Source organism: Nipponia nippon, unplaced genomic scaffold (genome assembly GCF_047370975.1).
Source record: "Nipponia nippon isolate SJK-2023a ecotype South Korea unplaced genomic scaffold, ASM4737097v1 scaffold_4, whole genome shotgun sequence".
Taxonomy (NCBI): Eukaryota; Metazoa; Chordata; class Aves; order Pelecaniformes; family Threskiornithidae; genus Nipponia; species Nipponia nippon.
The window spans coordinates 124718539-124746128 of NW_028262358.1; the positions used below are offsets into that span (position 1 = coordinate 124718539).

The 27590-nt window shown below is 46.2% G+C and overlaps 1 protein-coding gene across 11 annotated transcripts in view; it reads right to left on the bottom strand.

Moving 5' to 3' along the window:
- EXTL3 (exostosin like glycosyltransferase 3) overlaps nt 1–27590 on the bottom strand; it is a 161365-nt gene that overhangs the window by 99975 nt on the left and 33800 nt on the right. For 10 of the 11 annotated variants that reach the window (XM_087773780.1, XM_087773779.1, XM_087773775.1 and 7 more), the window contains one exon: nt 16535–16609. The exons of the other annotated variant lie outside the window; for it this stretch is intronic. The gene's annotated coding sequence lies outside the window, so the exon portion shown is untranslated. The remainder of the gene's footprint in view (nt 1–16534; nt 16610–27590) is intronic. 11 annotated transcript variants of the gene reach the window in all.

A 27590-nucleotide genomic window follows, 5' to 3' on the forward strand; every position in this document is an offset into this window, starting at 1 on the left:
TAATTAAACCCACACAGCCCCTTTTGGCAGATCAAGAAGTATTTATCCTTATTTTGCAGAGAGGGGAATGAATATCTCAGGCACGTTTAACATAAGGTATCTACTCCTACTGCTTAGGAAGTGCCCCATAGATATACACACCGTTAAAACCACAAATTAACCTTTCCAGTCCAGCAGCCTTTCCCCAGCGCACAGCCAGGATAGAGCTGATACCTTTTTTCTTTCCCTCTGACTCCTGCCCCAACAGAAATCTTGACTCTGCAGAAAAAGCAAGCTGGCTCTGGCTGTGCAAGTCAACAGAGGTGAATATGAGCACTACAAACAAGCTTTAAAGCAACATCATCACTTTATGAGTTGTAAAAAACAATTCAACTGCTCTTCCTTTGGTTTTCCTCTTCAACAAAGGTGATTCAGCCTCTCCAGACTGACTGGGCTTCATGCTGTGAAACGTCTCCTCCATTTGAGAGCCATTCCCTGCGGGATTTCTGCTTCTCAACGCTGCTTTATAGACAACCACCTTTGTAAAGCCACTGTCCAGGGCAATGTCCCAGGCTCTTGGGCCACTTACTGTAGGTAGGACCTACACACGCCAGACCACATGCTGCCAGTTCAAGAGCCCCACTGCAGGTAGGGAAGAGCAAATCCTCATTACCGCCAGCTCTACCTGCTGTAACACCAGCTCTCTCCTGCTGGAAGAGGAGAAATACTTCTAGCATCTCCCCCATGCGATGCTCCAATTAGGGACTTGAGTCCTCAGCTTTGGCTGAGTTCCTCCTCGCTGAGCCCGAGGCAAGTGCCTGCGAATCCAGTAACAATCACATTTCATCCATCTTCCCTTTAATTAGACATTATATCAGCACACATAAGTATTTCAAAGTAGCTTTATGCCTAGCCATCAACAGCTACTGCTACCGTTCCAAACAAGCTTTCTATTCCATATATTGATATACATACACCACTCTCCAATGTGATAAAATAAAATAGTAGTAGTGTAAATTTAATCCACTACGCTGAGTTAAAGCGGGGAGAACCAGTGGAGATAAAAAGGAGCAGGGAAATATTTACCAGAAAAAGCAAAAGAGGCACGAAGTATTTCAGACACCTACACTGGCAGGGCACTAATACTGCTGTCTTCTGTAAAAAAGAGCTTATCCTCAAAAGAAAACCAGTTAATTATTTGTTAAATTGACATGGGAAAATTTGTATTTAAGAGAGAAGGGTCAGTTTGTTGGATGTACAAAGAGCTGAGAACATCTGCAGGGACAGGAAGAATACGCATAAACACAGATGTGAACTAAAAAGCCAAAATACACAGTGGTGCCCAATGCTCATGATCTTACCATGAAAATAAGCATATTTGGAGCTCTTCCTTGTTAAAAAAAAACAAAAAAAAAAACCCAAAAAAAACCTTGAGGCAGCTGATTAAGTATATATTTCAGTTGGGAATATGTTTAATGATGCAGTTGGAAAGGAAACCTAAGAATAAGTGGAGCACATTCAAAGACTTAAGACACTAAAAGGCATGAAATCCACCAGTTTTCAAAAATCTCACCCCAACATATGTATAGCCTAGGAGAAGCTTGGATAGGAACATAATAGTGTAAAATATGTAGTTTAAAACCTTATTTCCATTCTAATTTCTTGTCTAACACATACTTGACAGAGACCCCTTCTGCTTTATGTTGCTGAGCACAGAAGGAGGATCTCTGCAGAGACGAAGAGCGTTGCCTCTTCCCCCACCAAGCAGGTGTTGAGTGATGTCTACTGCCCTGAAGCTGGACAAACACAGGTCCCTCACGTGCGACAGCAAAATCAGATGCCTACACGCAGCCGAGTCTGTTGCAGACCCCTTGGACACGCCAGTTCAGCAGCAATTACAGGTCCACCGGTTCTGTATGCAGTGAGTGCACTGAGTTAAAGCATTCTTCAACCTAAAGGAACTATCAAGGAAGTAAGAGTTTGGGAATACAAACTGCCATTCGAATCATCTAGTCTCATGCTCTAGACTCTATTTTACTCAAACTCAATGTCATTCAGGTTATGTTTTCCTACAACGGCAGAGGTGAGGACATTTTCAAATTGCCCATCACATCTCCAGCTGCTCTCCGACCCCACTTCACTGGCCACCTGGGCCAGCCCGCCTGGCTTAAAAACCCACCTCCTCGTGTGGTCATCTTATTCAGATATTGCCATCCACCAGAAATGCTGTTGGACAGCGTTCCTTCTGGAGAGCTCAGATATACAACGGCAGCCACTAGTTACACAAACATAGTGTAACTATGTTTTTATATATATATAATCTATATTCCATTTATGTTTACAGTGTAACGCCATGGCCCACGCAGCACAACACGGGTTTCACCACCATCTGGCCATTGTGCTCAGCAAGTCAGGAGACTGTCCGGGACCACAAGCAGCGTTCAGACCAAAGGCAGAAGATGGAAAGCTTTCCCGAGAATAATCCAGTGCCTCAGCTGGCTTTCTTGGGAGCTTGCATGGTCCCAGCAACTTTCCGTAGGAGCTGCAAGGTATGGCTTTCAAAACCAGGCTGCTATACACCGCAGCATACTGGAGCCACCACTGGTAAGTCAGCTTTGTCACTGCCCCACACAGGCGGCCACCACCTTCTCTTTGCTAATCCAAGGCAGAGGCAGTTCCAAAGACCCAGAGAACCTGAAACATAGCCAGGGAACCAGGTAGCTGGTTGCGCAATTCCAGTATTACATGGGCTGTTGCAATCTGGCACAGCCAGGAGACGTCAGAAACATTTGGGGGAGAGCCAGCAGACGTTTGCTGCCGCATTTAGTTACCCCCTCTCCGACCCTTTGCAGGGAGGCAGGACCCACAGGGAGCCCAAACTGCTCACTCCGCCCAGCCCCACGTGCCAAATCCAGTCCAGGCTCTTCCCATGCAGGCGTCCGCTTCCTTTGCCATCCATCTCGGAGCTGCTTCTCCAACCTGCTCGCTCAGGATGGTGGTGATAAAGGGGTTAAAATAATGCACCTCAACTGCATGCATTAGTTTTTAGTAACAGAGTCAAAGTTTTTTGGCTCGAAATTTCATCTATGCCCTTGGCTTCTAGTTAAATTAAGACTGCACATGGTGAGGTAGATACCGAGACATTATTAAAGGTGTCCGTTGCATTCAGAGCAATTCCCGCAGAAATGTGTGTATTTGCAGTACACTTCATCTTGATGACAACTTTGAATCAAGGCAATTACAGATGAGAAATGCTGCTGTGTTTTAACACACACCGCGACGCAAGGCAGCTGCACTGACCTTTCCTGGCCGCCACTCTGGTGTCTTTCCAGCAAACATTTGCACTTTTTGGACTGGTTTTGGATTTCTAATGCCCTTTGAGGACACAGCACAGAGCAAAGCCCTCCAACACGGCACACATCTGCACGCTGCAGCAGCAGCTGAATGGTAGTGGCCGAGAGGTGGCATAACCGATGACCTGATGCCTGTATGCAGCCCAGGGAGAGGATGGGAGGCCTGAGGCAGCTCTGCCCGCAGGGATGGCAGAGGCTGGAAGCCTGCAGGAGAACAGAGAGGCCCCGAATTCACAGCCACGCGCCAACCTGTCAACACGCGGGGTGCTCTGCCAGCTGAGCAACCCTCCTCTTTTAAACTTCAAGGCGAGGTTCGAGGCTCAGCACTGAAGGCTGCAGGAAGACCGGAGCTAGCAGGGGGTACTCTTCTGCCTGTGTTGGCAAGGGGCAGGGGCCAGGCTTTGTTATTTTGTTCTTTACGATAAGAGAGCACATTTTTGGCCTTCCCACACAAATCCATAGTTGCATGACTGCCAACTCCTTATCGCTTCCCATTTCACTTTTGTTCGTTTGTTTGTTTTAAACTTTGCCCAAGGTTACGTTCAGTAAAGGTTTCTCCCTCAAAATACAGCATTAAAAATACTATGACATTAATATCTGGGAACTCCATTAAAATCCTTCTTGAAAGTGTATGCTTTTCAGAAGAAAGGCGGAACCAAGCAGAAGAGCAGCAAATTTTAGCCCCACGTCCCGTGGCGAGTGAAGGATTTCGTGGAGGCCACCTTGCAGGCTGCCCTCGTGACTTTCTGCAGATCAATAACCCCCCACCTGCGCTCACCCTCTCCTGCCCTCGTGGGAGGCAAACGCCACGCAGACCCATCTATCACACAAAGCAAGCGCTACTCACTGGCCTTGAGTCTCGATAGTGAGTATAAACAAGCATGGGACAGTTCGTTGAACACTGTACACCAAGTACAACCTGCTACAGTCACCAACTCAAAGCCCTCTCGGAAAAGCATCAAAATGTTTCAGAAAGAGCCCAGCTGGCTGTTGAACTCACCCTCTTCTTCCACCCAAACTACTGTTTTAAAGCTGAAAAGACTGAAAGCCTTCTAACGCGCAGACGCTGTTTATTTGTGGCCGCATAATATCATTTTCCTTTTGGAGATCGCTGTCCTTTAAGTTACAGGACTTTTTCCCCTGTATTACATATTTACAGGGAGAGACAGTAACCCTTCTGCCCTCCCTTCGGCATCCCAAGCACACCTCTGTTACCACCCTGCAGCTGCTCAGGGATGGCTGACAGGGCCCCTTTTGCAGCTCCTGTGTCCAGAAAATGTTCCACACTTCAGAGAAGCAGCGGTTTCTTATGTGGCAGATTCTTCCAGACCATTCTTCACTGAGTCTAATGACTCCGGAAAAATCCCTGGGGAAGGAGTGCTTGCCTGCTAACGAGCTCCATTAAGTATCCACCAACATCCAGCAAGAAACAGCAAAACATTTTTTTTTTAATTATTTTTTCAAGTTGGCCGTAACACACAGAACATCACAGAGCATATGCCGTATAAATGATCTGCCCACAATCCTCTGCACTTATGTCAGTGGCTGTAAGCAAATGCAGCCATTTCCAGGAGAAGTAACTTAACTCAGGATAACAAAGTAATATGAAAGCACTGCTTTCACGACAGCTGCCCCACACATCACTTATCACAGGGAAGAAAGCAGAACAACTGCAAATACCTTTCAAATACTGACGCGCGTTACTGGCACGAGAGACTTCAATTAGGATGTGGTTTTGCACTGTCGCTCAGCTGATCTAATGGCCTGTTGCTGCCGAAAAGAGAGATCTCCTCCCCAGCTTCCAAGCCTGGATCCACAGTGAGCCGATTCGGGGAGTTAGGCTGGAAGGAAACTATCCGTACTGAGAAGGAAGGAATCAGATACGTATCAGCACAAAAAGATCAGTGGGAGCACAACGCTGGGAGCAAAACCTTTCCTTGCAGCACCAGCTTGACGTTACATCAGTTCAGCTGCAATGCACAACCATGCTCTAAATTTAAATAGCTTTGTGACTATAAAGCTGTATTTCATGTCCATTATTCCTCTCCCAACACAAGAACGAGCCGTTTTATTATAAATGCTTTTATATCACCGTAGCGCTCTCCACCCTACAGGAGCACACATCAATTGCAGATAAAGTGGTTCAACTTTTGAATGTAGACAAAAACCGAAGCAAAGCTAATGGTGGTGAAGGACAGGTTGCCCGGGGAGGCAAATGATCATAGGTTTAGGAGGAAAGGGGAAAAAACCTACAGACAATTTACCTGTGCTTGGGTCACGATTATTAATGCTATGAAGAGAATCTCTTCATGTTACGAATTATGCTGCTCTTGGCTTACTCCCTTATTATCCATCTCAGAAAGCATCCAGTACCCTTTCACACACACAATCTAATGGGAACACTTACCCTGAATAAAATGAACACAAGGAAAAAAGACCTAGGGGCCTCCTTTTGAGCAAGAAAAAACATCTGGAGACCCAGCAATGGCACTGGGTTTCACCACTCGCTTCTCTAAGTCACTCGCTGCATTTCCACCTTCTCTAGAAAAGGGAAAACCGCTCTGAAAACAAACTCCCGGCTGTGCAGGCAGAAGACATGGTTGCTTTCTCCTGTTGATATTTCTATCTACCCCCTGCTGATTTGGGATTTCCAACAGACTTTTTAAAAGCTTTCCCATTCAGGCTGCACTCCATTTTAAGAAGTTTCTGGAGAGAGTGAACTGTGTTCAAGGCAGACATATAAAATTTGTAATTTTGGCTATCAGACAAAGCTCAGTGTTCAATAGCAAGGAGACAGTTTCTGCCCCCCCCCCTTTTTTTCCTAATCATGGCTTGAAAAAAATGCAGCTATAACACACACTTCTTTAAATATTTAAGATTTTTTTTTACTGCATTGAAATAAAATCCAACATCAGACAGTAATACACCAGTGATATCTCCTATCAGGGCTGGCAAGGGTGAGATCACTCATTTCCCACACACCTTCTAATCTTCTGCTAGTATCACTGATAAAATAAACTAATAATTATTAAAAAGTGCTTTAGTCTAAAGGTTCAAGGTTGAAAGAAGCCACAACTTCCTGAGAGAGAACAACAAAACCCAACTTTGACCAGAAGGGCTAAAACATCCAATTTTAGCCCAAATATTTTGTCAATTCTCCTTCCCCTTCCTACTAAAGATCCAAAACTATGAACTGTGCGGTTACAGTCCCACGACCAGAAGCAGATTGACACTTCATCTCACTCTTACAGTAAGATCTCAGAGGCAAAAGCATACAGAAGCAAAGACACACTTGACTAGCAAACCCAAGAGTATCAGTATAAATTAGCTCCCTCGAGACCTAACGAAGGCTTCCTTTCCTCCTCGAAGGCATCAGCTCGGTGATGCCTCACGGTGAGCACGCTAGAAAGAATTAAAAGGACACAAAATCTGTCCACAGGGAAAGGCAGCTGCTGGATCAGCAGGATAAAGCAGAGGATCCAGGCGGGCCCATACAGAAGACGGGAGGGGGAAGGGATGAAGTGCATCCTCCTTTCCTTAAGGCAGTTTCAGTGCAGCAATGCATTCACCTTCCAGCCCTCCCAGCTTAAATCTCTCTTCTGAAAATGCTTTCATAGGAACTGCCTTGTAAGACCTGAACTGTAGCCTGTAAGATCTACACTGTCCAGAGCAGCAGCCACCACTGGACACTTTTACAGAGGGTTGAGGCATTGTGCAACGCCTCTCAACTCACTCCAGATCCAGACCAACTTAGCACCAGCTTTGAAAATCTTCCCCCTCTCTTTTCAACAGTGTAAATACTAATATACAAAACAATAATCTGACTCTTCATAGATTCAAGACAAGGATTCAAGTCCCCAGGTAAGTTTTTCTGCAGTGCTGCCTAATGCAGGTCCAGGCTGAAGCCTGCTCATGGAGGCAGAAATGAAACCTGTTCTGCCCAGGAGTCTTCCCCGCGAGGTAAGCCGCACCCCTTGCTCACCGCTCTGGACCGAGATTTCCTCTTCTAAAATTTTAAGCATCATCTTCGCAGTGAAATGCCGACGACTTCCACATCAGCCTTTCTGCTGCCTGCGGGAGGTACAAACCTTGGCTTGCTTTTAGCTCATGTGGCACTTTGGAGGTGGTGACAGAAGAAAGGTCTGTAAGAAATACGCGTCCTCCAGTCATCGGCATCACCAGCTAAACACCCAGACAGCAGCAGGTCCGAGACCCACGGAGCACAGGAAGCACACGACAAAAACATTTCCAGAAGTGAAAAATTTAATAACCTTGTTATTATTTTTGGAAAAATAACAACACCGATTCCCACTCGTCCTTTGATTTGCAACAGGAGGAGGAAGGAGTGTGAAGGAGGGAGAAAACAAGTTGTTTAAACAACAACAGCTGTTACATCAATACCGGCATAATGGAGTCACAAGCATCCTGTTCTTGTCAGAGCAGTCGCTGTTTAAGTAAGAGCTCTGCCTTTTGAAGAGGACTTTATAACCTCAAACACGAACATTCAGCTATATTTTCTTCCTAATCAGAAGTCAATTATCCTGCTGAGTGATGACAGAACAATTCCACAAAGTAAATCCTTTTCATATCAGGGCCTTCTGTGATCAGGTTGTACTGGAAACTTCCTTGCTCACACAAAAGCAAGGAGAATTTCACTTGTGCTTCCCACAATTGCTCCCAGGGGCCTCTCTCCACGTGAACCTTCACTGTAGAAAAAGCTTCATCAGACAGCGTGAGCTAATACACTTTTATCCAAACTGAAATTTCACTAGTCAATCTTTTATCAAGTCTGAGGCTATCTATAGAGTGTTTACATCCAGCTGTCTATAGATTTTACTCACAGAAGCAAATTAGAGCTACTGGCAAACATTGTTCCCTACTTCCCAATCATTACTATAGTAATGCAAACCTCCTGGAGAGTCCCTTTAATACTTTTTTAACTACTTTGAAATAGCTTTATTATAGTAAATAATTACTGCAACATTTTTATATCGCAAGCAAGTTTTAATCTGTTCTCAGGCTTTGTACTTTGCAATATTCTCGTCTCCAACATCATTCCCTGCCTAGGTGCCAAAGTCCAGATATACTTAGATTACTTCCAACAGAGCAGGCTCCCAATACCTGCTTTTGGATAAATGAATGATATTGCACTCACGAGAAATCAAGGGAAGCCAGAAGTTCTTAAATCAACCCAAAATCTGGCCAGTCCCCAGGATTACTAACCCCATTCTTACGACGGACTCTTTTAATGAGCACAAACGGTCAAGACCTCTGCTTTACAAGTTATCTGGAAGCTGACGCTTCCCGCGACACGGAGCCCTCTTACCCCTGGGTGGCACAGACAGGCTCCTCAGGAGCTGATGCACCTCCTGAACCGTCACACATCACTGCTACAGTACCTGGGGTGCTTGATGGAAGAAAACGGAGCAGAGCAAAGCAAAGGAAGCATCAGGCCAGATTCAATGAGGCTCGTCTGACTACAAGGAGGCATCCTCTGCAGGCTCAACTCCATCCAGTTTCCAAGATGATCTATCATCCACACGCAACATCCTTTTGGCAAATCCGGATGTAATTTGAATTCGGACTTATTTGCCTGGCCAGGACACAGGTTAGAGCCAAGGTATTCTCTATTTGCAGAGAAGATCCCATGTCATCCCACAGTTCTCCAGGCTGGCATAATCCAGTTCTACCTCCAACTCATTCTGTAAATAGTTCTAGGAAACCGCCCTAGCAGGCCACCTGGCCTCCAGGGGACATGGTATCTGATCAGCTGCCGTTATCTCTACACCAGAGAGCACATGTTCAGCGAGAGGTCCCCACAAACCCAGCTTGTAGATTAAGTATTAAGAAAAGGCTGGCAGAAAATGGTCCCTCGCAACAAACGTGCGAAAAGCCTGATGATCCTTTACCTCAACATAAAAATTGCAGCTACAAGTTCAGTAACTCTCTGCCTATTTATCTCTGCTGCTTCGAAAGTGTCAGTAAATGTTTATACTTGCTTCAAAAGGAAGTCCCGTGTGGTATTTCTGAACAGGAATGGTCAGATTCCGCCCCCCCCTCCTTTTTGGATGGGGGCACAAGAGAGGAGCAGAAAGAAACCAGCCTAGAGCCTTGTCCCTGTAGCAGAGACAGCACGAAGGGAATCTGCTCAGATACCAGGAGCAGTTCAAGAATGAACCCAAGAAACAGCCTGGAGAAAAGCAGCAGGGGAGCTGGAGCCGCAGCGCAACAGGGGATAGCTGAGCTTTGTTATTTAATATTGAAAAAAATAGCAATACCAAGAGACTACGAGGGATGGAGAGCTGCAGACCTGCATTAACACATTATGGAGGATCTTGCATGCAACCTGACGGGTTTAGCCTCACTTGAGCACTCTTCCTCTAACCTGCCATGTGATTCAAGAAGAACTGTAAGCAGAAAAGAAATAAACACAAAAACAGTGACTTATTCTACCTAAATATGAACCAGTTCCTAGAGGGGAAGGGAGGAGAGCAGAACCCGAACTGATATTACAGGCTGAGCAAGCACGAGCACTTTAGCACATACTGCCGGCTTTGTAATTCTGCCACAAAGGCAGCCTGTTACAGCTCTACCATTACAGCATTGTCCCACGTAGCCTCAAGTCTCAGTTTCAATGGCTGTATTAAATGAAAAAGTCCCCTGGGTGATGGAGCTATTTGGCTTCTCAGAGCTCCCCATTTATAGCATACCGCTTCCCAAGCGTCGCTGGATCACAGCAGGGATCCCGGCAAGGTCTCCAAACCTTCCCTCGCTCCAAGCTTACACGTGAGGTTTCCCCTACATGGAGTCTCTCCATCGTAAGAGATTTTCCTGGGCAGAGCAAAAGTCCAACACATGTCTCAGCATTTTACAAGCCCTTTCCACACTGGCTATATTATTCAGTCAATTTAATTAAAAATAAATAAATAAATAGATGCAGTGTTCTAGTGCTGTCCAGGAAGAGCTGATCCCTCTTTCAGAGAGATCGATGTCTGGCACATTTACACCCTCTAAGGACTGCCTGACCAAAAATAACACTGAAACCAACAGGAGAAACAGCCAGTTTGGCTGTTTTTATCCCAACCAGATTAAAAATTACTCTCAATTTACTATCTTACTAAACTACATCTGAAATTGTTACAGTAGGCCGTCTGTGGGCTGGCAAGCTAGCTGTGTGCAACTTCACATAAGCATGCGTAAAAAGAAGAATGAGAAAGAACCACAAATATATATATAATATATATATGAAGAAGGCAAGGAAAGAATGAAAAAAACTTGTGCCAACAATTCTTCACTTCAAACAAGCAGGGGCTGGGACACCCTGGGTAGTGACAGACCCCAGATCAACCTATGGTTTCTGGATGTATTTCTCTCCCTCTCTCCTCCTCCCCTACCCAGGAGGACTCTGCAGCTTGGATTCAGGACTGTGTGAGGCAGCTCAGCGTGCCCAGGCTGCCACGTCTTGGCAGGTCAGGTGAGGCTTTAGAGAGCTGGTGTTTTATTACCAGTGTCTGGACAAATCTGTGCAATGAAACGACTGTACATTTGTTGACATACTTTCCTGGACACAGCAGCAACACCGGCTGCTTCAGGAAAAAGCTGCTATGAGGACTTGGTCTGCACACATCTGTAGGTCTAATTTACAGTTCCGTGATACCATGGACCGGTGCAGAAGAGTTAGCAACAGCCTCTGGCTGATGGCATGGTATTGGTATGGCAGAAATGGCCACCATACCCTACCCATACCCTACCGGTGATCAGCATGGGCCCCTTGAAACAAGGGGTTGGCTGAGGCAGACAGAAGCCAGGTCCTGTGGCTTCTCTGAACAGAACAAAAGCCACCAGCAGAGCACAGACAGGCCCGAATGACTGTGTGGGTTCTTTGGTTTTAAAAGCAGGAATGAAGCACTGGGGAAGGTGGCAGAGAGGAAAGAGGAAGAAAAGCCCCGTGGCAGGAATAGCCATGGAGCTGGGAAGCACGGGCAACGATGCCCTGGGACTGGGAAGGTAAGCCTCAACACAGGGAAACTGCTCTGGATGATCCATGGAGCTCTGACTCGGTGCTGGGGAAGAAGAAAACACCCAAGTGTTCCTTAGCTGAACTGAGGCCCAGGTTTCCCAGGCTGCCCCCAGGGCAGGATGGATGTGACACCCATCTACAAGAAAGGCCAAAGGAGGATCTGGGGAACTACAGGCCTGTCAGCCTGACCTCAGTGCCAGGGAAGGTTATGGAGCAGATCGTCCTGAGTGCCATCACACAGCACATACAGGACAACCAGGGGATCAGGCCCAGTCAGCATGGGTTTATGAAAGGCAGGCCCTGCTTGACTGACCTGATCTCTTTCTATGACAAGGTAACCCGCTTAGTGGATGAGGGAAAGGCTGTGGATACTGTCTACTTGGACTTTAGTAAGGCCTTTGACACTGTCTCCCACAGCATTCTCCTGGAGAAGCTGGCTGCTCAGGGCTTAGACAAGCATATTCTTTGCTGGGTAAAAACCTGGCTGGATGGCCAAGCCCAGAGAGCGGTGGTGAATGGAGTCAAATCCAGTTGGCAGCTGGTCACCAGTGCTGTTCCCCAGGGCTCAGTGCTGGGGCCGGTCCTGTTCAATATCTTTATTGATGATCTGGAGGACGGGACCGAGGGCACCCTCAGTCAGTTTGCAGGGGACACCAAGCTGGGCGGGAGCGTTGACCTGGCCAGGCTGGGTCGATGGGCCCAGACCACGGGGTGAGGGTCACCAAGGCTCAGGGCCGGGTCCTGCACTTGGGGCACAACAACCCCAGGCACCGCTGCAGGCGTGGGGAGGAGCGGCTGGGAGCTGCCCGGCGGGAAAGGGCCTGGGGGTACTGGTCCACAGCCACTGAACATGAGCCAGCAGTGTGCCCAGGTGGCCAAGGGGGCCAGTGGCATCCTGGCTTGTGTCAGGAATGGTGTGGCCAGCAGGAGCAGGGCAGGGGATCGTCCCCCTGTGCTGGGCACTGGGGAGGCCGCCCCTCGAATGCTGTGCTCAGCGCTGGGCCCCTCACCCCAAGGCGGCCATGGAGGGGCTGGAGCGTGGCCAGAGCAGGGCAGCGAGGCTGGGGCAGGGGCTGGAGCCCAAGGCTGGGGAGGAGCGGCTGGGGGAGCTGGGGGTGCTCAGCCTGGAGAAGAGGAGGCTGAGGGGAGCCCTCATCGCTCTCTGCAACTGCCTGAAAGGAGGCTGGAGCCGGGGGGGGGGGGGTCGGTCTCTTCTCCCCAGGAACAAGCGATGGGACGAGAGGGAACGGCCTCAAGCTGCGCCAGGGCAGGGTTAGGTTGGATATTAGGGAAAACTTCTTCCCCCAAAGGGCTGTCAGGCCCTGGCCCAGGCTGCCCAGGGCAGGGGTGGAGTCCCCATCCCTGGGGGGATTTAAAAGCCGGGGAGATGTGGTGCTGAGGGACATGGTTTAGTGGTGGACTTGGTAGGGCTGAGTTAACAGTGATGATCTTAAAGGTCTTTTCCAACCTAACGGAGTCTATGATTCTATGATTTAACCACCCTTGTGGGAGCGGTGATTCACCTTAGGGCAGCACAAAAGCCACGGATATGAGTCAAGGCAGATAAACAAAACCACAGACTTGTCACAGCCCCAGGCATGTCAGTCTGCAGACCATCACTGCAGACCTGTGACTACAACCCTGGAGGTTAAGACTTTAATCACGTTGTATTCCACTTCTACTTTTTGGAAGCCACAGCACTAATAAAAGAAATATCACTTATGCAAAGCAGAGGGGATGGAGGGGCATGCCTTTCCCTTGCAGAACCAGTACCTGTTTGATGACACTAATTTATATTTACCTAAATAAGGCCAATTCTCTCTTTTGATATCATTTCCCCTCTTAATCAATGGAGAAGGGGGAGAACGTTTAACATCCAGAGTGTTTCTCGTCCCCATTCAGAAGATGCAGTGCACACCAGCAGCCATTTACTTTCACCAAATTGCTGCAGGATACAAAGATACATCTCATATCCTGGCTGACAGCTTTAGCACAAAGCCACACAATGTCTGCCAGGGCTCCTTGTTAAATACGATATTGTTCTAGTGACTCAGTGCACTGGAATGTATCAGGTTTATTCATAGCTTTTCTGATAGAGTCTTTAGATTAGACACATAAACTTCTGCTTTTTAGAAAAAAAAATGGACTTATGGCCTATTGTTATGTAGAGCATACAAAATTTCTAGTTTCTTTTCTGGGGTTATAAATACATAGAACTGAAGCAAAAGGACAGGCCCTCAGAAACCTAATCTTTCAAGCTTCCGATAAGTAGGGGTGTAAGAACATGCGAGAGGAGAAAAAAAAAACAGACGTGCACCATGACCAAAAGTTACCATCAAAAGGAAAGAGGACAGAAAAGTAGTGAAGAGCATCAAAGACATGGAGCATCTTCTGTAAGGACAGTTGAATTAATTAGGACGTTTTAGTCTGGAAAAGAGACCTCTGACAGGGGACACGGTAGGGATCTACAGAACCCAAACCAGCGTGGAACTGGCAAACATGCCAACAACAACTCCCTAAACAGGAGCTTATTACAGTAAGCTGGTTGGCAGCAGGTTCAGTTACCAGAAGGAGGTGGTTCATCACACAAAGTTAAACTTTGAAATGCCTGGTAACAGGACAGAGGCCAAAAGCACATGTGGGTTCAAATAAGAGCTAAATAAATTGATGTGAGATGAAGGTCATTTCTACTGGCCACTGCTTGAGACAGGACAGACCTCTGGCCTCCCATAGCTTAGGTGTTTGTTTGCCATGTTCCGAGTTTTTAATAAAGCAGGCAAGAGTCTATGGCATCTTCTGAGCAGAACAGCAGCAAGAAGCAGGAATTCATCTCCCCCATTGCCCAGTGCTCCCTGGGAGGACTGCAGGCAGGAGCTACAGGCAGCACAAATCCTCCTTGCGATACCAAACTAACCGCTCTGGCTTAGCATTCTCAATTGCAGTTGTGAGCAGACAAAGACCACAGAAGCGCATACACAGCTAAGCCCGGTGCTTGCACAGGAAGCATCAGACCTACGCTCGTGTTCACACAGATGATGCCACATCCTCATAGGAAGGGACCTGCAATACAACCTCCCGCAATACTTTGCTTTGCTGCCAAGCCAGGAAGCCTCAGGTGATGCTTGAAGATGAGTCTCTTGAAAATATTTTTATATTACAGCCGCAGCCCAGTTATTTAGATATTTAGTGCCACAGAGACAGTCTTGCATAAGAATGACTTGTTAAGGATTCCCTTGAAACAGGTTATTTTCCCATTCTGTTCCATGGCAATCATAGACAGACCGTGTTTCTAGCATCTCTTCTGTTCCAGCTCTCTGCCAAGAACAGCCCTTCGCTCAGCTATCTCCTACTGCCCTAAATTCATACATGCAGTCTTCTGGCTTTAATCACAGTCTGCTGCCCTACAAAAGGGCTCCAAACCTGAAATCCTTGTCTCCTACGCTCATTCTTCCAGCCGTCAGGCCCACAAATGCTTAACAGCTTCTGAAGGTCAATGCTGAGCCTGCTACACACGACACCAGCCATAATAAATGTTCTACAGGCCAAATTATGCCCTCGGGGAAGCCTATGCAGCCCTGTAGCCTTCTGCGGATTGCACAGCTGTCAGGCTGCAACTTACTGTGTTCTACTTAAGATATGCAAGGAGAAAGAGAATTCAATGGTATCGACTTATTTTAGCTACTGAAGTCAGCAGATCTGACTCTAAACACACACTGGGATTAGATCTGTCGATTAAGACCATGGCACGATGGCACCGTTGGTCAATAATGGCATAATTTGTTCTTCACATGACCTCTCTGCTACTTCCAGTTTTATTATTCACCATGGCACTCGTTACAGTAGCCATGCACCAGCTGAGAAGAGAGTCCCCACTGTGTCTGGCACATAACAGAAGGAGGGTAGAAAGACTGCTCTGAATCCAGAAGTATAACAAGCTAAATCCATCCTGTAGTAAGTAGGAATAGAACATCTGAACCAAGGACATCCTGCATGTCACGCTATGCTGGTCAGATATAGGAGAAGTTAGGAAGCCACAAATAAGTAAGCCTCTTTTCCCCCTTCTTTCACAGGAGCACAGGCATTCTCTGCCCTGCTCCCAGGATGTATTTAAACCAACCTGCTGACACCCTCCAGTCTCAAAGTATATTATTTCATCCTTGTCTTTCGTTAGTCAACACCCTCAGCTTTAAAATTCATCATCCCATGTTACCCTTAGGGGAGTCGCCTGCTAGGACTGCTACAATAAACTGAATTGTGCGGTGGTCTCGGTCCATCAGTGCAGCTCCCACACTCACCTGCCGTGTCTGCGCCCGCATTTTACACCCAGCGGCAGAGCGTCCTCCCAGCTTGCAGACGCCTACAGTAGGCAGGTAACTATTTCAGTCTGGCTATGCCACTGCACCAGATGGGTCAAGATATTCTCATTAACCAGTACTTAATAGCTAAAGTCCCTCACAATAGCAAGTTTAAAAATATTTGCAGACACCTCACAAAGCATAGGCTTGTTATTACAGCCCATTAGCATGCATGCAAGATATTTTAATGTGTAAAAATTCCCCATGAAATAATGATTTTCTCCTCTAAGAAAAAACTTGCCATCCTTACCATGAACTAGGCCACACTTTCCAGTTCTTTTTTCTTACCCTTTCCAGGCCACAAGTCAAGCCAAGCCTCATTTGCCTGATTTCACCACACGCCTTTATGAGTAACCCCTACACGTGCCGTGGCAGGTCCCTCATCCACCCTCCTTGTTGAGTTCAACACCTCCAAAAGCCTGGAATAGAGGAGGTGAACCTTTGCTCTCCCGACCCTAGAGCCTCCTCTGCTCTGCAGCACAGAAAGCCGCACATGACACATTGCTAAATTACATTGCAACATCTTTAAGTGTTGATTCTCCACAGCCTTGAGCAAGTACAGGACATAACTACATCAGTTCTCCGCTCTGCTGAAACGTGCACGCTACTGGAAGTGGGATACAAATAAAATTTACCACTTCGGATAAAAGGAGCTGGAGCCGACAACATCTGCTTCTCCCAAAACAAGAGTCAAGCCAAGGGAGCTTGTATTTCTAGGACAACATTGTCCAAACATGCAGACTTAATGCTGCTCTCCGGTGAAGTCCATTTTAAGCCAACATTAGGCACTACAGATAATCTCATTCTTGAAATATTAAGGTACTCACTGTACAAGGTGATCAACTGGAAAACTGGAATCTGTCCCTCTTCTGTACCCAATTCTCTACTCATTTGTCTGGAGCCTATTAGAGAGGAAAAAAGTTGTAAATATAGACAAAGTGACAAAAAAAAAAAATTAAAAAAATCAAGAAGTAGGCCAGCTAAGCAATGCAAAACAGACACAGACACCCCCCCCCCCCAACACTGAGGTCAAGAACTGAAAGAGCTTGCAAAGCTCACAGCGAGGTCTCTCAAGCAAATGCTGTGATGTTTAAAAACAACTATAGCACCAGCTGCCTCTGGAGGTTCTCAAGAAGGTCAGACCTGATCCAACCCAAGCGTAAAGCAAGATGTTCCTATAAGAGAGCAGCAGCAATAGCCACACAAAACCAGTTACTACAGAGACGGTGAATCACAGCTCTTTGTGACACACCGAGGCACCATTACACATGTGGTCAAGAGCATTAACACAGGGAAACATTTTTTCTCTCTGGCCACAAAAACTACTTTATCAAGACACAGTCCTGAACGGTTAGATAGGATGTGGTCTAGCGTGCACCAAAGAAGTTCCTTTAAAAGATCTGTTGTTTCAACTCACTTTATCCCCTTAATAAGGAGCCACTGAACTTCTGCTTAAATCCATTTTGTTTAAGCAAAAGATTACCCATAGAACGGCGCTGGGATGCAGACAAAAGGAAAACCCGTTGCTAGACATACATGTTGGTATACATCACACACAGACCAATTATGCTTCAGGGAGACATTAAATCCCTGTTCAATTAATAGAGACACCTCTTAAGATGAGCATTAAATAATTCCCTACAATGTAGCAAGACAACTGGCTACTTCAGTGAATTGGATGGAAAGAACTCCAACAAAATCCCAATCAAAACTTGCCTTTAAAACAACAAGGGGTCAGTAAGGAGGGACGGGGGGCAGGAATGTTACTACTGCAGTGCTATTGTATGCTTATATTAAAGACTCCTCACCAGAAAATTAAATGAAACGGATTCCTTTCGTGTTTATCAATAACAGAGCTAATGGTTTTTATGTAAATGCCATTACTTTCAGCCAGATCTGCAAGAGAGTCGAGCCATATAGCCCCATCTCCCCTTGCAAGCGACTCTCCTTCAGGCTGCCAATCTAAATGCAAATTATAATCAAACAGCAAAACCAAGAGTTTTCTGGACGATACTGAAAACGTATAACAAAGCATACATATTTGAGAACAACCCTCCTCTTCTGGAAAGACCTGCTGATCTCACATTGCTTTTTCATCCTGAACATGCATAAAAATTAAAATATAACTTGGTTCTCACTTACAGCCATATTATTTACCTATACAGCAAAGAGTATCATCATCTTCCATTCTATTGCCGTCGGTGTTCAAACAAGGGGGGAGGAAGTTTTTCTACCCAGTTGTAGAGAGAGGATATCTCTGAGACGTTACACCCGCAATGGGAGCATCCCATCAGCAAGGATATTAAATCAGAGCAATAATAAAGCCCCAGTCGGACTTTGCAGAACAAATGGCACTTCTACATTTTCAGGGGGAAATTTCTCCTTGGAACAGAGTTGTTTGTGTAAGTCGGAGGAAGAAGGTGTTATCACAGGATGGTTATTAAGAGGCAGAGATATAAAACTGTTGTCGGCACAAGGAGCACCATTCTTGTACCATAAAAGCTTTTTTGAAGAATACTTAAATCCTGACCCCTACCTGGAACATATATCAAGTCAGGTGCTTTGTTGGCACTGATTAAACCAAGGTACTAATGGCAAATCTGAAAATAACTAATATTAAAAACTGCACTGCTCAGTAAGTAGAATGCACAGAGGAGAAACTAATGATTAAAACAAAGGTCAAAAATCTGACAACCTGACTACGGCACAAGCCTGCAAGCGAGTCTCGGAGGGGACTTGCTCTAACTGCCGCAAACAGCTAAACACCAAAACTACCATTCCCAAGAGGCCACGCGTCCTCGGAGGGATGCTGCTAATTAACAATATAGCTATATACACGCTCGTTACACGGGTGAAGAGCTTAGCACTTTGTATGTTTTGAAAGCACGTACTACAGGAATATTCATAGAGCAGAACCTCGCTAATTAACATTAATAACCGAGAGACCACTTCTGCAAACAGCTGGATTTTGTGGATTAGCCAGCGAGAGAATGTGCAAAGCTGGGAAGCAGAGAGGCAATGCGGCCCAGCAGGCGCCTGGCTCGCTTCTTTGGATATCTATAGTTAAATAATTTATCATTGTGCCTCAGCGTCTACGAGTGACTGCAGCCTGTAAATAAAGCACCTCTTACTATGCAAGGCCCTGCTAAATTTGATTAGTAGGGTTTGACTGCCCATCTGAAGAGGTCATTAAGTTAAAGAGCACAACCCTGACTACCTTCTCGCAGAAACTTTACACGTGGGCCGGCATTTCAGAGAACTCATCAACTTCTTTTTCAGCTGTTCTGACATACTTCATGGTTAAACAATTACTAACAGATCTATTGTTTTCTACACCAAAACGCTGGCTTTCAATCCTCGATCACAACTTGGAATTGCTAAGGCTCCCCTCTCCTCCTCCTCTTCCTCTATAAGCCTGGTGAAGCAAGTCTCAGTGTGTAGCCACATGGTGAGTCTTCTCTGGAGAGGAGAGACCCCAACTTAGAGCTTGTCACCACCCCGACCACATGCAGGATCAACCTGTGAGCCATGAAAAAAGGCAGAAGCCCTTCTAAAACAAGTGTATCTTTTTCCCTGGTTCGGACATTTCAGCAATGCAGTTCACAGTACAAGCCCACGAACAGACGTCCTGGCAGAAGCGACAAGCGGCAGCGCTGAGACGCAAACGAGCGTGCAGGCACGGCAACCCGGGGAGACGACTGTGCCGTTCCAGAAAACGCGTTGTGCAACCGCACAGCGGTCCATCGGTGACGGTGCCACTCAGCCGCCCGGGATTTCACACCCGGCCACCATGTGCAAGCGTAATCTGATTTAGCAGTCATATTCTGACTTCAGCTGTCAAACCACAACCACGGTACATTTGCTGCAGCAGCATGCGCAGCAACATGCCTGCAAACCAGAGCTGTTCCTGTAGCAAAGCTATTTCCTCCCAGAACCGAAGGTTCACCATCAGAAACGGTGTATCTGTACATCCGTGCACAGCCATGCCACACACACCCCAGCCGCCGCTCGTACGCTGCTGCACACAACTTCAACCGCCGACTGTAACGAAGAAGTTAGGTACCAGTGATAAAAAAATTTTCCATCACTTCACTTTGGCAAAGGGAAGGAACAAAACTGGAACTATTTCCCTTGGCAAACTGCTTCCTAATGGCTCCTGGTCTTAGCTGTACAATTTAAGACCATGCTAAACTTACTTGGCACTACATTTTTTATTTTTTCTTTTTCCCCAAAACACTTTCTATCATCACACACACAGCTTCCTCTGCTAAAGCTGAGGGTTTCCCTTTGCAAGAGTTCAGGTTTATGCATGCCAAAACGGTCTGTTCGGCAGTCTTTTCTTACCGCCTTTTGTGAGAGGCTTCATGCTATGATGGATGTGTAGAAATGCAAAGCAGAAGTCCATACAAAAAAAAGCCAGTGTGTGAGGTGGTTTTGTCTTAAAAAGAAGAGAGGCAGGAATGACTTATCGCCTCATTAAAGAGCTCCAGTCTGCATTTTTATTAGATATATTTAGACACCAACAGTTAAAAAAAAGAAGAAAAAAATAAAAAGCAGTTATATTCTTAACATATGGCCCTGGATCAGTCACATGGATATAAATGAAAATAGGCACCGCAGATTCTCCAAACACAGGCATGGAAATCATTTTAATGGTGCACCTGACCTAGAAAATGTCAAGTAATACCAATCCACACAGAGGTGTGACAGGATTTAGCTACTGCAGGGCTGTGTCTTGTCCCCATTCTCTTGCATCGCACAGGCCTGTGCATATCACAGATACTATAGGAGACAGTCAGACGGAGGAAGAGTAATTCCTGCTTGCTCTTAATGAACACGCACACACTCACAAACCCTTTCTATCCTTCTTCCTAAGGAAAAGAAACTGCTCTCAGCGCTGCCGGTAGGCAAACAGTCCAACTAATGCTGAAGTTCGCAGCATACCGTATCCAAGGCATCTTAGTGCTTGCTTGAACACAGCTTGGAAACACAGGAACGCCAGGCTTTTCACCGCTCTCCTGCGCTAGGGTCTCGCCACACCTTGCAGTTAAGGTTTTCTCCAGTGCTTGTATTTGTCCATTTTCTGACTTGATTACACAGAGTTTGAAGAGCCTGCAAGCTGCCCAACGCAGTGAAAAGGCAAGTCATACTGTATTCATTTTCCAGTGGAGAAACTGAGGCACAGAAGAGGGATATTCTGCCTAAACTCATTACCTATCTCAGTGATAAAACTGAACCAATATCCCAGTGTGCTGTTTTGGGCTGGGATAGAGTTAATTTTCTTCACAGTAGCTAGGATGGGGCTACATTTTGGATTTGTGCTGGAAACAGTGTGGATAACACAGGGATGGTTTCGTGATTGCTGAGCAGCGCTTACACAGAGTCAAGGCCTTTGCTGCTTCTCAGCGAGTGGGCTGGGGGTGCACGAGGAGCTGGGAGGGGACACAGCCGGGACAGCTGACCCCAGCTGCCCACAGGGCTGTTCCACACCATATGGCGTCATGTTCAGCATATGGAGCTGGGGGAAGAAGAAGGAAGGGGGGGACGTTCAGAACGATGGCGTTTGTCTTCCCAAGTAACCGTTATGTGGGATGGAGCCCTGCTTTCCTGGGGATGGCTGAGCACCCGCCTGCCGATGGGAAAGAGGGAATGAATTCCTTTGCTTTGCTTGCACACATGGCTTTTGCTTTACCTATTAAACTGCCTCTATCTCAACCCACGAGTTTTCTCACTTTTGCCCTTCCGATTCTCTCCCCATCCCACTGTGGGATGTGAGCCAGTGGCTGTGTGGGGCTGAATTGCCAGCTGAGGTTAAACCATGACACCCAGCCATCGGCCTCTTCGCTACCAAGTGTCTTCTATGGCACTGCTGCAGCCCAGCGTCATCCCAGACAGCTCCCTCCTCATGCTGTGGCCTCTATCCTGCAAGAAACACGCAGCTCCAAGAGAAAACTTATTTCAAAATCTACTTCAAGAGTCAATGTATATAATTCTGCAATGCACAAAGCACAAATTGCTAACTTAAATGATATCTCCCTAGCTTAATGGCAATGATAAATTATGGCCAGTCGCATATGTGGACACTCGCACTGAACAAAAGAAGAAGGCACACCCAGAGCAAGCATGCCTTGCAACCACTAAACACACATTTCTGTGCTGTACGTGGGCAGCAACTGTTGTCCAGAAAATTTTAACAGCAGAAACTGCACTGCTTGCTGTAGAAAGAAAAAAAAAAAAAAAAACCACACCACCACAACACAAAAAAAACTGAATACATTGCTTCTCATAGTCAAAGCCAGAACATAAGAAACAAGCAATATAATTTATTTCCACCGAAGAAGGAAAATAAACCCAAGAACACACACAGGGAAAGAAACAAGCCTCCAAAAGTGGATTTGCAAAATAGTTATGGGGCTTCTGTGCAGGGCTACAACCTCAAGCAGAAGCTGGGAAGAGCAAAAACTACAGGTAAGCCAACTTCAAGGCTGATGCACACTGCAGAGCCCATAGCACCCCCTCCTCTGCCCCCTTCCCCGTTCCAGCGCTGGCTGGTTCAAAATAACCAAAATGCCTCTGCCCGGCATCCCAACAGCAGTGAGGCCAGCTGCAATACGTGCTGGCTCCACTTCAAGTGCTGGCTCCATTTTATCTGCCCCCCACCTGTGACCCCCGTCACAGCCTGCAGCAGTGTCTGCACCGAGGCAGCACCCCAAAGCCAGTGCAGAGCCTGCAGTAGCGGGTGCCCTAAATACTGCACATCCTTCAGCGCGTGACCGAGTTTCAGTTTGCCTAAAGTTACCCTTTCTGGAGCGGCCTCTGTCCCAAGCAGAAAGAGAAACGTTTTGCTGCCTTTTGTATCAAGCACAAAACACATCAACCTCATCAGTGAATGCTATTCCACTCACCTGCCCAGAGATACTCATCCACAAGAGGTACGCCATCCCCTCCATCCCAAGAGGATGCATTCAGTGCGTCCGGCCCAGGCTTCCCAGCTGGGATAGCGCTGGATCCAAAATCCGTGAAGGCTGCAGGCAAACAAACCTTCAGCAGGAGCAGAACCAGGCTCTCACCTCACTGTGCTTCCTCCAGATAGCGGAAGCATGGCTTGGACACACTCACTCTTCACGAACAAGTAAAAGCACTTTAAGGAGGGCTTTTTTCCCCTCCCTTCACTTTGTTTTAAAGGGCTGAAGAATTTCCTCTGTGAATGCTCCCAATTGTGGCTCATGCTGAGTTATTTTTAAAAGCATAGAACCAGATTTTCAAGACCCTGAATGAGGAAATGCAAAGCTTTTATTAAGCAATAATAGCCCAGACAATGGTCACAATTTCCCAAGGGTCTGAACACCGCAGCTGACAATAAGCTTTATTCCTCCACAAAACCCCCTTCGCGGGCTAGGAGGGTTTGCTTTGTATGATCTAGGCTTAAGTTAGAGAGTTAAAACAAAAAGCTCTGTGGTCCTTTTCAGTGTGATTTCCTCCACCAATGCACATTTGATCAGAGATACAAAAATCACTGGGAAAAGACCCTTTGCACTATCTCGTTCCCGCCTTTGCTAGTGCAGTAAGACCCCTCCAAGCTTGCTACCAGGACATCACCCCATCTAGCTGGGCCTTTCCCTTGCGAGTGGATCACAGCTGACAAACTGGCCAATCTTTCCATGGTCAGGAGAGTGAAACAAAGCCCTTCAACTTTCTTCATCGATATTTGAACCACCACACAATGACTCTCACTAAAACATCCAGAAACATGCTTCAAAGCTCAAACCCACTACCGTGTGGTATAATCAGATCCAGCAACCGCATCAGCTCTTCCTCCTTCTGAGAAGGAGGAAGTCACAACTACGAGGAGCTTGTACTGTCTCCAAAACTAGCCAGCACCCAAGGTTTGGCCTTGCATAAGCCACCTCTCATTCAATACGGTGTTGCGGTGGGCCGCAACCGATTACCATTACACCTAAGCTATCTGGTCTGGCTCTCTCTACAGCTAGCAAATGAAGCAGGCACTTCTGGGTCACATAAAACTTGATTGGTTCCAGATGTCTACTTAGGACAAGATGAACTGTGCTACAGAAATGGTCATTTTTCTCCGCTGCCTATAAAGCGGGCCTCAGAGAAAGGAGAAAAAAAAAACAACGAAACAAGACACAACTTTGTAGACACCTACATCTGTACAAAAGAGTCCCAACCTAAACGTCTCCCACTCGATGCTGCCCTCACCTTCAACAGCAAAGACACTAACACCATAAATTCATTAGCTCTTCAAACAAAAATGAGAGTATTTCAACCCTCCCATCATCTCTCCTCTTCCTTATCCCAGCGAAAGCACGGTGTGGCTGCATGGGGAACTTGAGATTACAAATAACCTCACAAACCAGAAGAAAGCTTAAATTCAATCCGATCACTTTCCAATCTGGTCTACCACACAGCCAGGAGAGAGAGAGACCACAGGATCTCTTTTTTCCAGCTTACCACAACTTCAAGGGGTTTTGAAAACATTTCCTAATCTTCTGCGTATCTGTCAGTCAGTCTACAACCAAGAGAGCTTCTGTTCCCAAAAGGAGAAAATACTTCAACACCCTTCACGAATACCTGCAAGGCTCCTGCTGCTGGTGTGCCCTCACCCAAACAGCCACCACGAGCTGCAGATGTGAGATATGTGTGCCTGCTGCATCTCTTTCCCCCTTCCACCACTCCTAGAGGTACACACACTGGAAAACGGTTTCAAGTTTGCCTACAACTTCCTAAGGGAGAGAAGGAAAAGGTGTTTAGAGGATTTACTTCAAAATATGCTTCATCCCCTTCCCTCTTTCAACCCTGCCTGTAAAGTTAGACAAACATCAATAGCCTCTATCATCCTTTGTCTTTTTTACTGTAAACTTCAAGGACTCTTGACCCAATATAATCCCTCAACTTGGCTTAAAATGCTACTGAAAAATTATTAATAATCTGCTTGTCTGTAAAACAGCTGTCCCTGTTACAAATGAGAGTAACTGCATACACTGTCCAGAAAAGTATGCAGAAATTCAGGATATGTTCAGAAAATGGATGTGCTCGGAAATTGAGGATGCCAAACATACCCAGATATTGCCATTCAGAGAATTCACAGAAGCACTTTTTGTGCAGCAACATCTGTAAATCAAAGCCTATTATTTTCCTCCCTCATAATCAAGAGATTTTCTAGATTATCTAGAGATCTGTCTGATCATGACAGACAAAGCTGTTGAACCTCATGCAGCTGCCTGAAATGCACACTCAGGCAAAGAGCTTACGCGTGACACCGAACAATAAACGTGGCCCCTTCAATGCTCACTTCCAATTAGCAAAATTCTCGGTGAGACAAGGAAAGAGCCCATCACAGCAAGAGGAGTGGCCACAGGTGACAAATGTGCATGCCAGCAGCCACTGCTTGGCAGACGAATCACAGTCCCCATCTAACAAAGTGAGGATCAGAGGCAGACTGCAGTCAGCGCTTCATCTGCAGTCAATGAGAAGCCAGAGGGAGTGGAATACTGTTAGGAGGACAGACAGCAGAACTTAAAAAGGCAGCCTTGACAGCGAGCGTAGCTTCAATTAACAAGCTGTATTTGCAAGGCCAGACTCCAAAATGCTCCTCAGCATCCAATGATCTAACTGTTGCTTAAAGACATATCATTATAAGGAGGAATTGGGTATCAGCTGGCTGAACTAATCCTAGCCAGATGCTAAAACTACCAGCAAATAGGTCAGTCATATATCCTACACCATCCAGGGCCCTCCAACAGGGAACAGTCACGCACCACCACTCATGCACCTGTGAAAATGGTTTGAGAGGTTCCTCGCAGTCCCAAATCCATTTGCCAAATGATACTTCATTTTGTGGTTCAGGGGAAGGCAAATCACAGCCCACCTCATTGCCGAGAAGCCTCTTCATTGCTATCTTTCCAAATCATGTTATGCAACAAGTAATTCACTCCTACACACGTACGAGCAAAAATGCCCTTCAGCATTAATAACAATTCTAGATTACTATAATCTTAATAGAAATAAGATTACGAAGATTTTATTATACAACTCTGCAAATTACTTAAATCAAGCAAAAAAGTACAAGGTTAAATTAAAACTCCTTTCCTGCCTGCCTGTGAGAGTACATACAACAAAACTAAATACAGCTGTTAACTTTCAGACGCAGTGAACAGCTATTTATTGACCTATGGAGGATCCAAGCACACACCTCAAAAAGCATGTGCCAAGGATAAGTTATTCCAAGTACTTTAAGAGACACTGCTCTCAAAAGAGAGTGGTGACAAATACCATCTTTGGAAAGATTCAGGACTGTATTGTACTGAGCCTTCATTGCCATCAATGACCTTTACAGTAATCCGATAAATATTTTAGCATATAATGAATTTGCTGCATTACGTTTGCTCTCTGGGCTACTGAAGATCAGCTAGGAACTGATCAATTGTAGGCATAAAGCTCCCGCGAAGCTGAAAGCTACAACAGAGATCTCGCTGCCTGCATCAAAACTGCAGCAAAAAGCTGGGGGGGTGGGGGGAGAAGAGAAAAAAGGGGTCTTTAAAAAAAAAAAAAAAACAACTCATGAGCTCACCATTTACATAAGCTTCCACCAGATTCACAGTACCAGCCAGCAGTGAGATCCCTGCAGTCACTCAAGCAGGACTGGTCCTGAAGCTGCATCTTTATTGTTATGAATCCCAAGATTTATTTATGCCAGCAACAAACCCCTCAAAGACAACCTCAAAAAACCCACAAGCTTCCCAAGAGTTTGAAGGACAGGCTGCACGGTAGCTCTGAAACACAAGGGAAGTTGCACATTTTAGCTCCGGTTCTGCCATCAGCTCATTCGGATGACTCGCATGACTTCAGACACCTTTTTGCATCTCCATTTCTTTGTCTGCTTGGAGACTTCAGTGCTTTATCATTTTGCAGTAGCATCTCAAAAACACATGGAGTTGTCCATATCTCCTCAACCCAAGCAAAGGAGATGCCACGGTCTCCTTCCAGATACCCTTATCTCCACAGAGCGCAAAGCTTCCACAGAACACACGAAGCCAGCAGATACCAGCACTGCGTCTGCTGATCTATGCCGAAGCCTCAGCCAGCCAGATTGTCTCATTTTTTTGGATCGCATTTTCAACACATTAACAAAAATTATCCCAGGGGTATGGCAATGGACCAGAACGCAGGAGATCATTTCAAGACATCTGTAATAGCACACAATTAACAACAACTCCTCAATTTTGCCTTATGACCTCACTCATTAGGAAGAGTTTTTATCACCCTCAAATAACATCTTTACAAACACTCCCCCCCACGCCTCTGCCAAGTCTTTCCTTACTGACATTATAAGCCCGAGGCTTCTCTTTCCTCCCCTTGAGATGGAGTCAAGGTAAGATCCTAATTTGCTCTACCATCTGCAATGAAACTGCCTATACACACGTGCCAAACAAGCTAGAATTACACCATTAATTTCAGCTTAGTCAGCTCACACCACAGACTAAGTCAATATTTGTCAGATATTTAGCAAGAACTACAATTTATTTAAATTCAGCGCACCGTGCTCACAGGAGCAGATATAGCAAAGGATGAGAGACAGTGGAACACGCTGCTTGGGGTTTGGGGGGCAAACACTAGATACGCACAGACTTTTGGCTGGAGATCTCGTGTTGTCAAAAAAAGGGGTTGAGGGAACAGAAGGACCAGTGTCTCCAGAGATCAGTCCTCCAAACCAGGCCTGCTTCATGAGAAACACCCAGCCTTCCTGCGAACGACGCTATGTGCGAGTGAGAACATCTCCTCTTTCAGAGAGGCAGGGTTGCTAAGGCAATCAAACAAAAGGCCTGTTGTCTGAACCAGTCCACAATTTCTCAATGCATCCCC